This window comes from Athene cunicularia (genome assembly GCF_003259725.1).
Source record: "Athene cunicularia isolate RWA chromosome Z unlocalized genomic scaffold, athCun1 chrZ_part3, whole genome shotgun sequence".
Classification (NCBI taxonomy): domain Eukaryota; kingdom Metazoa; phylum Chordata; class Aves; order Strigiformes; family Strigidae; genus Athene; species Athene cunicularia.
The window spans coordinates 13,496,061-13,506,300 of record NW_020799144.1 but is presented as its reverse complement, the minus strand read 5'-3'; the positions used below and the strand labels follow the sequence as shown (position 1 = coordinate 13,506,300).

At 41.8% G+C, this 10,240-nt stretch overlaps 1 protein-coding gene across 1 annotated transcript in view; it reads left to right on the top strand.

Moving 5' to 3' along the window:
* MEF2C (myocyte enhancer factor 2C) overlaps positions 1 to 10,240 on the top strand; it is a 141,770-nt gene that overhangs the window by 3,062 nt on the left and 128,468 nt on the right. Inside the window, exon 2 of the mRNA XM_026866542.1 lies at positions 7,491 to 7,589. The gene's annotated coding sequence lies outside the window, so the exon portion shown is untranslated. The remainder of the gene's footprint in view (positions 1 to 7,490; positions 7,590 to 10,240) is intronic.

Genomic DNA, 10,240 nt, shown 5'->3' with positions numbered 1-10,240 from the left:
GGGGGGGGGGAATAGGATGAATTGCCTTAATTATTGCTTCATGTATGAGCATTTAAAACATGCCAATTTTCCATTTTTTATTTCTATTATAAATTTTAAGTGTATGTGTGTATATATACACCTGCATATATAAAGTGGGTGTGCACATACATATATTTATAGACACTTTAAATTTATTTTTCCCTTGGTACAGTAAGCAAAATCTTATTCTACAAAATATATATAACTTTCTTCATGGATTTTTTTTTTTTTTTTTCCGTTCAAAAATTTGTTGGTTGTTGGTCTCAGACTGTCTCCCTGAAAATCCAAGGGACGCATGCAGGTTAGGAAGCAGTGGAGAACTGTCCTCCTCACCAGCCTGCTGGCAGCACAGGGAGCCACTGCCTCTCCTGGGGGCTTCACACTCCCTCCCCAAGCTGCTGCCGTGGCTGCAGATGGACGGCTCTGCCACCGCTCCCCGCCCCTGCACCCCACTCTGGCCCATTCCCATGTGGAGACACCCTCAGCATTCCCACACCACTCCCCACGGCTGCTCACAGCTCCTCCCTGCTATCCCGTTTCAAAAAATGCGGTTGCACTGTACAGTTCACCACAAACAAGGCAGGGTGGACGGGCCCAGCAGCGCACCCCTCATCTCGATGTACAGTTTTGTGCAGATTCAACGTACAGATTTCGTCGCCTCCGACGAAAGTGCTAACAATACGTTGCATAACCAAATTGGGTTTTGTTTCTGTGGAAGCAACAAGCATTATGAGGCAAGTTCTGAAAGCACCTCTTAAGAAACTTTCAATAAAGAAAAAAGCAACAGTGCACTCTGTGCACAACTCTAAAGGCACTGGATCCTAAATCAAGCTCAATAACAGCTTAAAACAATTTGAGCTAAGGTATATTTTGCTGGAAGCATGTAAAATAACTCCACAGAATGGATGAAACAGAAATTACTGCTTTGTTCATCAACATATATATATATAATGCTAGTTCATACATATATACTTAAAAATTGTGCTCAGAGCATACGCTGCTCAGTCTAACGTTGATGTAGCCAATGCACTGTGCCCTCTAACATTACAGCATCTGACAGGGCAAAACACTAAAAAGTTGAATAGTATGATGCCCAGCTGCTAAGAATTAATTCAGCAAAACAAACCTGTCTGTATCTGGGTGTGGTGTGTTTGTTTGAAAACCAAAAAACCTCTCCTCCAATAATTTTCACCCCTCTCCACTTTCTTTTATTGCAGTAATGATACTGGAGTATACTGAATCAATGGTTCCTACAGTTTTTGCTGTAGATATCTGCAGCATTCATTCTTTTTGCTTTCTTAAATGGTAGCAGGATATGCTTTATCCAGTATAACTATATGCAAATAGCCCTTTCCCCAGCATCAATCCATTTCCTGAGTTTGAAGCTACTGTAGAAGAATGCTCAGTAATAACAAATTAATAACGTGCAATAATTATAAAAGTTAATCACGAGTCTACTAATGTTGAGAAAAATAGAAGAGACCTTGAAATAATCTCTTCGTGTATCAGGAGATAGTTCCTACTGTTGGAAAGATACGGCCGTCCATTTAATTATGTGTCTTTGCACTAACTGACTTCATTAACCGTCCAGTCCTCAGTCACTATGTTTTTGATAGCACTTTAGATCCTGGGCACATACAACCCCACTGAAATGAGATTTTGGGTTGTATCCTCCCTCAAAAATATGAGGGGACTAGCTCCCACTTAGGGCAAAGAAGCACTTGTTCCTTTGTTCCTGGGAGAAACTATTCTTTAAATAGTTTTTAAACTATATGCGGGATTTCATCTGCAAAAGGGATGCAGGAACTCCTCACTGAATCTCACTTTCATCCAGAAATTCTCAACCTGTTAGTGAAAGTCCTTCTTAAATTATTTCTGCCCATATGCCTTTTGCCCCATGTTCACCCTAACTGAATATCTAGACCCCAAAAGACCCTTCGGTCTGACTTGAGAGCTAGAAAATCTCATAACTCCCTTCCAAACATGTGCCTGTTCTCCAGCCCTTGCTTCTTTACCTGAGACCCGGACAGAGGACAAGTCATGTCCAGAGATACTAGTGGAAGGGCGCTTCACAGCACAGACCCTCAGGCTGCTGTAGATCTAAAAGGTAAAGACAAATGCTAGTGCCACGGCAACTTAGTTATTCGAGTGCTACTCAGAGTCTGAAAACGGAGAGGGTAACTGCAGAGTTAGTGGGTCAGCTCAATACGTATTCGAATGGAGATTAACTCACTAATAAAAAAAGAACAAAGTTGTCTCTCTATGGTCCTTACTTGCCTGAAAATAAAAAAGTAACACTCAGTTTCAGAAAATTCTTCGATTTGGTAACCAGGTTTCTTCTCCTTTAGCCATGTCAGTGTAGCTATCTGTAAAGTCACTGCTCAAACCAGACCTTGCTGGTCTGACTGGTGCAGGCTTGCAGACCGTAACAGAAGAGAAATGGGAACTTAAACCTGTCCATATCGTACAGGAGCTGTGCAAAGAAGCTCAAACTAGATCATACGACAGCAACAGCAACTTCAGATGAAATACATCTAAACTAAAGTACAAATCCAAACATGACCTCCGAGGCTTAGTTTCCTTTTAACCTTGGCAATATCAACTTTTTAAAGTGCTTCCATGGGAAGAGTTATGACCAATGACATCACAGCTGGAGGCTCATGGAAGTTTTAATATAGATGAACATAAGTGGCACAAGCACATCTAAGAGCTGACACAACTACTGTGCAATTACATTTTATGGCCACAGGGGTTACAAGGTCTTCTTCACTTATCAACAAGAGCTGTCAACATTCAGGAGGACTCTCTAAAACATCTAATGAAAGTTTTATAATAATTATTGTTTTGATAATAGAAATATTAGTATTACAGCAGCACTTAGAAGACACATTTATTGATCAATGCTCATGTTTGGAACCATTGAAATGCAAACAAAAACCATGAATTTAGTGCTGAAGAATTTACAAATGCTTAAAAACAGTGCATTTTCTCAAGATGTCCAGAAAATAGCCTATTACTACTAGGAATCTGCATGCAAACAAATCTCTATAAAAGTTTGCCAACGCTACCTTCCTCCCTTCATTCCATGTACTAATCTATCGTTATTGTATTCTACACTCAATTTACTCTGCAAATATCGTACAGTATATTCTGTTACAACAGTCAGGACGATTGACCTTTAAAATTTGCATATCATTTACTCCAACTTTGGTTGCAGAAAGTGCTATTCGATTTGAAATAGAGGCAAATTGTCAGAGAAACAAAAAAATATGAGTGCTTATCTAAAATATATCTCAATGCCTAGTCTGGAAAACTCTTGAGAATAGGGTTTCTTGAAAAAATTTTTTTTTAAAAAAAAAAGGCATTTCCTCTTCTAGCTGGGAACACCATAACAGCAGCCTTTCATGTGGTACATTGGAATCTGTATCTGTAGCCAGGACGGGGAACCATAGTGGCCTTCAGCAACAGGAGATGAAGTTGACCAACGTTTTTCTACCCTTAGAACAGGTTTGATTTGAATTTTGTTTGAATTGTGGCTAGGGGTCTATCCAAAACAAATCACTACTTTGCTTGGCCCTCAAAATTACCATGAATTTCATTGTCTACACAGATGCAGATGCTGATCTAATTTGTAGCAGCTGCAGAATACTTAATTAAGCCTTTTCTGGCCATCTATGGCTGTCTGCTTCTGTATCGCATCATCATGCAGTGCAAGATAGACAAATGCTTGAGTGTCACACAATTAGCAAGGGGGTGCAATCATATTTTTTGTTTTGGGTTGTGTGCTTTTTGGCAAAATATCTGAAAGTATCACAATACCTTAGTCAGGCAATTCCATTTCAGGAAAAGAAAAGGAATGCACAGTTTAAAAAAATCCTTTTCCCCTCCCTTTCCCCAACCTTTCCCAAAATGAAAGGGGATGACAGGAAGATTTCCTTTATTCAACTGGGGGCAACCACATCGACAAACAAATGTGGTTAAAGGAATGAGAAAGGCAGTCTTAAAATGATAGTTCTGAAACTTAGTGTCTGGGAGCTTTTCTTCTTGGAGGGAAATAGGGGGAACTGTCCTAGCAGAAACTTCTTTTGAAATGACAAGGTAATGACAAAAAAAGGTTTAAAACCTTCTAAAGCTGCATAAATTAAATACAAAGTTACCTTCCTCTGGACCAGCTCTAAAGGTTGTGCAAGATATCGGAAGACACACATTTTAAAGACAGGGGCTTCCAGTGCTGTACTCTGCATTTGGCAGGATCTTACCTGATCCCTTCTGTAAATTCAAGCAGACCTCCAGCTGCTCTGATGTAGTCTCTGGATACAGGCCCTTCAGAACAAAGAGTCATCAAAGTACAGCACGTCTCCCTCCAGCACGCTTTTCTGTACTAGCGACCGAGAAGAACAGTAAAGATTGTATTTCTTGGGTGAAGGATGTTTAATAACCTAGGTAGACTTTAATCACAGTTGTAATAAACCGTAACGATAAATTACACTGCCACCAAATGTCTTGCTTTTTTTAAAAAAAAAAACCCTAATGTTTCTGAGGCATATGAAGATGCAGAATAATCAGACTGATGAAAATGACAACATTTCCAAAATTATTCTTCAAATACATTCCTGTACTTAAACGCTATTAAGATGGGGAATTGATTCCAAATTTCCACTCTAAGCTCATATTTGATCTATTTTTATATTTTTGCATAGGAAAAAAAGCCCATTTAGCTTGAAATTTCACCTAATTAACTTTATGTCAGAAGAGAAGGAGGGGGGGGAGGGGGGGCGCAAAATTGAAACTAGTTACTGAGCTTCTGAGTTTGTCTGAGACAAACTTTTGCCTGCTGATTTCCGGCTAGCGCTGAAGAACTTCAGAACCCTTGATACATTTCTTCCATGCAAGTATAAACTCACATTTTTGGAACCCCTAAATCTTAATGTGGGAAAGGTTAGTGGTCAGATTCTTCCTTTAGTTACACTTGAGTGTTGCCCCCTACAATAAATACACATATACATAAACAATACACATATACATAAACTATACACATTCAGTGGAAAGTTGTCACAGGATGATGAGAACATTTGAGTATCTTACAGAGAGACAGTGGCTGCTAGAGGAACTGGAGATACAGCACATTCAAAGATTTAATTCTCAGGCAGGAATAGGATCTGGGTGGCCACTGACGTAGGGCCAAGCTTCCATTTTAGGGTCTCATTTGAAAGCTAGCAGAGCGCATTGGTTTTCAGCAGAATTCAGGGGACTTTGGATGCAGTGTGTGAGTTCGACAGCATCCCTGTTTGACTCCAAGCTCAAGATTCAACATTTCTACAGTTGTTAACTCCTTCAGATGAAAATTCAGCCTCGTTTTTAAACAAATTACAGACCTTAAGTATTAGCCTGTTTCTAAAAAGTATGTGCGGCAGACAGAAAAGGTAGTTATTACTACTTCCAGATCTGATTCTAATATTAGTCTGTGTTGTCATTCACAAAGTAATAAATACTTTTTTTACACTTTTAGGACAATTTTAGTAACATTAAATCTTTGAAAGAATACATATTTGTCTATGAAGAAGTTACCTCCTACCTCTACTTTTAAAACACTTTAAAAAGAAACAAAGCAAACATTGCAGTAAAAAAAATTCTTAGATAAAAATTATGTTTGGATAACATGTTTATGAGATATTTAGAGGACAATATCAACTTGCAAACTAGTTTCAGAAACTGCCTTTTGTAACAATGAAACACTTCAGATTACTAGATCAATTTAGCAAAACAAACAAACCCCCTTTTCATTGTTGACTTAGTGCGTTTGGCAGCCTTCATCCCTCTACAATTGGCCTCTTCCCTTCAAAGGCCATTGAGAAAACCAGCCAGGGACCGCGAAAAAATTTTTTTTTTTTTTTTTTTTAAAAAAAAAAAAGGGGCTGTTGAAGAAACAACTTTCCGGAAGCCTGGGAAGTGAAGTGATAACACCCCCGATTTGTCCACCTCCAAGGCCAGACACACGAGGGACGCCTTGCCACCCCCTCTGCCGCCATGGCCCCCACGCACACCCATGGGATGCTTCGGCCTTACCAGCCTGGACCTGGCTGGGGGCTGCGTGTCCCCGTAGACCCCCACAGCCCTGCCCCCCCCGAACCCCGGGGGCTGGTGGGCAGTGGCGTGTCCCCCTCATCCAGCCAGGCCCTCGGCCGTGCTGCGGCCTCCCCCACCCGTCAGGCGTCATCGCCCCCAAGGCCGCGGAGGTGGGCAAAGGTGACGAAAGGCCTCGGAGGGGCCCCAGGTGGACAGGGCTGCAGGGGGGACGCAGGGTTGGGTTGAGGCTGCCGCTCGCTTCCAGACTTCTCCCACAGCCAACAGACTTCCAACCCCTTTGGCTACTCCCGGCCTATTTTAACTAGCCACCGCCTGCTTTAACTAGCCACGGCCTCGCCGGGCTTTGGTGGCTGCTCTCCAATCTCAGCGGTGATGCTATCACTTCCCTCCCTCCCTCCTCGTGACCACCCGCTCTCGCCTGAGCTGGTGCCCAGCCCAACTCGCACCAACCCCCCGCCTGCCTCAGTGCCGTCCCTCCACGGCGAAGTGGAGGAGGAGGAGGAGGCGGCTGCAATAGCAGCAGCACCACCGTAGTGGCCCCGGTGGCCTCACACCAGTTGTCCCCCACACGCCGGGGCTGAAGGGGCCGGGTCGGGGTATCAGGCTGTGGGGCCTGAGGAGATGGCGGCTGGTGGCCAACCCACATCGGCGGTGCCTTCCCCTGCCACCCGCACCGAGCGGGAGACCCCAGCCCCTCAGAATTAGTGAGAAAATAAACAAAAGCCCATCTTCTGGGGAGGTGTCAGCATGGAGGTAGCGTGTGTCCAGGCTGTGAGGGGTCAGCCCCTCCAGACCAAGGTGCTCGTCGGAGGTCTCTGTGGGGACCCCCTCCCCACAGCCACAGCCGCACAGAAAATCGGGCATTTCAGTTTTAACCAGAAAAACATTCCTCCTAGTGTTACTCCAGGGTTGCCATTCTCGAGGCAGGCCCGAGAAGATGCGTCCCTGGGCAGCCGCACAGCATACATCTCCCCTTAAACAGAGGAAGAAATTAATATGCCAAGCTTAACATTTTAGCATTTGGCCTGGACTTTTAAATTGGCATTTGTTAAACGATGAGACAGCCACGTTTTCCAAAATGCACGTAAAGGCATAAATAATTTTCTAAGTACCGATTGGAGGATGAGTACAGTCCAAGATCAATAGTTTTGTAATTTTATTGATAGTGTAGCATCCCTAAGGTAGAATTCAGATGGAGTTTATTACAGCTTCTGAAAACGTCAAGTTACTTACAAGTGATATTCCTTTTAGGCCTAAGTGCACATCAGTAAAGACTCTTATTCTTTTTATAGAAATTGTTTCATAAATCTCTTTAAATATATTTAAGTACTATAGGTTTGCATTTTAATAATACACTACTTTTGTGCTTTTAAACATCTAAGGTGCCGAACAAGAATTGTAAACTGTGAAGTAACTACTATGGGAAAGATTAAGTAAAGCATTGGAGGCGGATGATTTTGACAATAAAGAGGGTGTATGTGGTGAGTGTTCAATATTTATTGCATTTAATATTACAAAGTACTATTTATTGTTTTCAGATTTAATGTTAAAAGCAAAGCCTGGAGAGCAAGCTCTGCTGTATTATGTACTTACAGGTACACCTGCGACAAAGGCTCTCTGTAATCATCGCTTGATGTGTGTAACACCATGTTAGTAATGGCATGCCATTTTATTTAAAGTTCATCTGTCAGCTGTGCCTACCTTGCAAATATTTTTTTGCAATTAAATGATTTTGCAAAGAATCATGGACATTTCAGCTCTTTGCAGTGGTTTACAAAGTGTTTAAATTGTGCTCCTGGAATATATATCCTATTATCTTTGAAATTATCTGAGTTTACATCTTTTGTTCATTATAAAAGCATATGGATTGAGGGAATATTCTGAATGAATGAAAAACAAATACAGTACTGTTGAATAATCTTGTGGGGTAGATTAATCTATAGCCTCGATTTCTCTCAGGGTGGGTTGCTGTGGCAACCGCCCCAGCTCACTTTAAAATAATTTTGTAAAGCTCACTTCAAGCGCTGCACCCAGCGTGGGCCAAGTTTAAAAGCAGCCAGACATGGGAAGAAGTGTTATACTGTGTTGCTCTTACAAATAGGGAGGTGGTTGAAGAGAGCGAGGCGTGGAGTGGAGTGGGGTTGAGCAGAACTTTAAACAGAAACCAAGCCACCCCAGGGTTAAGATGCAAAGGAGGTGGATCATTTCATAGTAACCTTACTGCTTTTCAGTTTAAACGCCATTAAAAGATGTAAGCTGGCAATCTCATTTCTCCTAAGGGAAAGATATGTTCTGCATCCACAAAAGAACAAAAACGGACTTTGATAATCATCTTCAAAGGAAATGTTACCTTGAGATAATCACACTTGTAAGGGAAAGAGATACTTGGATACACACTTCGCTCTTTGATAAAACTTTGGAGATCTGATTTTGTAATTATTACATTTTGACTGATGTCTCGTTTAAAACATTGCATGCCTCAGGTGGTGGATTAAGAAAAAAATAATTTTGTCGGCAGACCTACACATGACCTATGGACAGCAAAAAAGAGTAGATCTGAGTCTCTTGCCAGAAATTTGAAAAGGGTGCATTTGTGGAGCATCAGTACAAGCACAGACACCAGAACAAAGGTTTTTTTTTTTTACTGTTTGAAATTATTCCAGATTTTAAATTAAATGTAGCAAAAGGGAGAAAAAAATCTTAAACACTTCAAAAGATACCACATAAATTCATGCCTTATCTAACCCTGAGATAAGCAGGAAAGCCTGATTCCTCCCCTTATATCTGTTTGTCCATCTAGCATCTGAACCCTGTTTTAAAAAATTGAGGTGTCCTTTACATGGGTTTGATGAATTGTCCTATGACAAAAACTTGGCATGGCTTTAAGGTACGTGAAGGTCACCACTATTTAAAGATTAGGCCACAACTGCCCACACGGAGGTATAGTAGATGTGCTAAGCTCCTGTATAGTTTTATTTTCTAAAAAACTTGCCTACTCTAACAATTGCTTTCACGATACCACGGTGCTCATGTTCTGTCTTGACAGTTGAAGGTCTGTGTTACCAACTAGCCAGAAGCCTGAAAACTTACATATCCTGCACAAAATAAAGCAGATGACAGTCATTTTCAATTAGAGCACAGAAGTGTGAAGTCCTAACACCGTTTTCTATTTTTGCCTCTAAGAAAATACGAATGTTACTGGGTAGTTGGGTGCCGTGCTGGGAGCCCAGAATTGTCTGCAGAAGAGGCACAGCGAGGGTACAACCTGTGTAACTGTTCCATATTTCTTTCCTGCTGCGCTTCATGCCAAACCTGAGGCTGAGAAAGTATTTCTTCCTCAACGTTACTCGGGCTCTGCTGCTGACACTGCTGAGCATATGTGCCTCTCACCACCCGTATACAATGTGCTTGGCTCGTGTCGGGCTGCCGGGTGGCTCCGGGCACATCAGTATTACTGTGATTGTTGTGGCTGTGGGTGCGTTTATACCATCTAACTGTCTGTCCGTCGAGAGTCCGTCCACCCTCTGCCTGAATCTCACCCAGACAGGGCAGGGCGTGATGAGACCCGAACTCAGGGAGGGGTGTTATTCTCTAGAGATCTGTGCTGAGAGCAATCACAGGGTGCTTGTTAGAGCTGCCCTAGCTTCGTTTAGCTCTGACCGGTGCTTTGAGCATCCATGTTTTTAACAAGTACAGTTGGATTGAAAAGGCATTTATTCACTGTCAGATACGGAACTTTGGAAGTAGGTCAGTGGCCCAATGAGATGTTCATAGGGGAAAAGACTGCAAGACCAAGGGCTTGTATTAAAATAAACCGAATATATAGTTATCACTGTTGTTTGAATTCAGTCGTTCGGTTTTATCACGCGTGCTGTTCCTATTTCCAGTGCCTTAATCTATCATAAAAATAATGGTCTGTGCCTTTATAAACTCCCCTGCTGCTCTCGAAGCATCGTAAAAGTTGTCTATCTACACAGAAATTAAAACAAGTATCTGCAAACTCCGGTTTTACTCACAGATTATTGCATGTGCTTAATTTGGATTCAAGCTCCCATACAGTGCCGTCCTTTCAGTCCGGTTTTAAAAGCAAATGAACCTATTAAAAAAAAAAAAAAAAAAAAAAAAAAAAAAA